This window comes from Carlito syrichta, unplaced genomic scaffold (genome assembly GCF_000164805.1).
Source record: "Carlito syrichta isolate Samal-C Ts95f unplaced genomic scaffold, Tarsius_syrichta-2.0.1 Scaffold315374, whole genome shotgun sequence".
Taxonomy (NCBI): domain Eukaryota; kingdom Metazoa; phylum Chordata; class Mammalia; order Primates; family Tarsiidae; genus Carlito; species Carlito syrichta.
Window position 1 is genome coordinate 1,342,477 of NW_007259470.1, and position 2,270 is coordinate 1,344,746.

Below are 2,270 nucleotides of genomic sequence, written 5' to 3' on the forward strand. Positions count from 1 at the left end.
AGCTGGAACTATGGGTGCATGCCACCACACCTGGCTAATTTTTTTATTTATTGTAGAAACTAGGTCTCACCAAGTTGCCCAGGCTGGTCTTGAACGTCTGGACTCAGGCAATCCTCTCACCTCGGCCTCCCAAAGTGTTGGGATTATAGGCTTGAACCACTGTGTCTGGCAACAGTTAAGTTTTAAAATAACTTTTTTAGTCAGGTATGGTGGCCCAAACCTGTAATCCCAGAACTTTGGGAGGCAGAGGAGAGGACTGCCTGAGCCCAGGGGTTCGAGACCAGTCTAGGTAACTTAGCAAGGCCTTGTCTCTACAATAAATAAAAAAACTAGCCAGGTGTGGTGGCGTATGCCTGTAGTTCCAGCTACTTGGAAGACTGAGGCAGAAGGATCGCCTGAGTTCAGGAGGTTGAGGCTGCAGTGGTCGTGAGCATGCCACTGCACTCCAGCCTAGGTAACAGAATGAGATTCCAACTCAAAAAATAAAAGAACTTTATTATTTTTGTGAAAACAATACATGCTCTCTTTTTAAAAAATATATATACTCAAGATCAGGCTCGGTGGCTCAGCCTGTAATCCCAGTGCTTTGGGAAGCTGAGGTGAATGGATTGCCTGAGCCCGTGGGTTCGAGACCCTCCCGGGCAACTTGGCGAGACCTCATCTCTACAATAAATCAAAAATTAGCCAGGCGTGGTAGCGTGAACTTGTAGTTCCAGCTACTTGGAAGGCTGAGGTGGAAGGATCGTTGGAGCCCAGCAGGTCGAGGCTGCAGTGACCGGGAGCATGCCACTGCACTACAGTCTGGGTGACAGAGTGAGATTCCAACTAAAAAAAAAAATAGATACTCAAGGGAACACAGAAAAGCACCCCCAAAAAGCAAAAATGACATCGTAACATACCCTTCTCAACATTTGCTATCATCCCAGACACCTTTCTATGTATATAGACTTATCAAACCAGAGGAAAGGAATTGTGTAGTCAGATAGATAAGCTTTACCAAAATGAGATTATTCAACACATGGGGGTCTTTAAGTTACAATTTTAACTTTTCTTGAACTTAATGGAAGAAAAATTGATGGAAAGTCTTGCCAAGATTTAGATAAGCGAATCTTCACAACAAAATATTAACCCTGAAAAAAATTCCTCTTCATTAGTGAAAACGAGGAAGATACGATTCGGGACTCATGAGAATTTGTGGATTCTCTTTCTCAGCTTTGGCTGTTGTGAGGAAAACCCGTAATGAGTGATGGAGAAGTTCACGTGCTTTCTCTGCCCCTGCTTCTCTTCACCAGGACCCCATTGTTGTTGGGTTGTGATTTTTTTTTAATCAATATTTTTTATTATGATACTGTGGGGTACAGTTAAGGGTTAGGTATACAAATATGCTTCGTTCAGGCACCTTTGTTGATAAGAGGTGTCTCCCCGTCCCCAGACAGATATTTACTACCATTAATCCCATCTCCCTTCCCCTCCCCCCCATAGTTTCCCCCCACTGTCAGTCATTTCCTTATGGTATTACATTGAATGATCAAGGTCCACTATATGAGTGAGAACATGTGATACTCAGATCTTTGTTTCTGTGAGAGGTCACTCAGTATTATAGACTCTAGTTCCATCCAGGTTGCTGCGCAAAATTCATGATTTTGTTCTTTTTTATGGCTGCATAGTATTCCATCGTGTATATGTACATTTTTTAAATCCAGTCTTCTTTTGATGGACAGCATGGTTGCTTCCAGGTTCTTGCTATTGTGAACAAAAAGCATCTCCCTGATGATTAGTGAGGTTGAACATTTTTTCATGTGTCTGTTGGCTGCTGTTGTATACTCTGGAATATTTGCCAAATGAACTAAAGGATCCTAATTCTGATGAGTTTATGTTTATATGCACATTTGTGGTATTGACATAGAAATTTATGACTGTTGGAGATTTGAGATATAGTAATTTTAGTATATAAAAATGGCAATAATTTGAAATAGTTCCTGAGATTCAAAAGCAGTTTCTAAAATCCACCGATGATATATAACAAGATAAATCTGTGATTTCTTTGAGCAATGTTTTGTAGTTTTCATTGTAAAGGTCTTTCACGTTTCTGGTTAGGAAAATGCCAAGGTATTTCATTTTTTTGTGTGGCTATTGTGAATGGAATTGTGGTTTTTATTTGGGTTTCTGTTTGTTTATTTTTGGTGTAAAGAAATGTGATTGTCTTTTGCACATTTATTTTATATCCTGAGACTTTGCCAAAGGCCTTTATCAGTGTAAGGAGGTTTGAC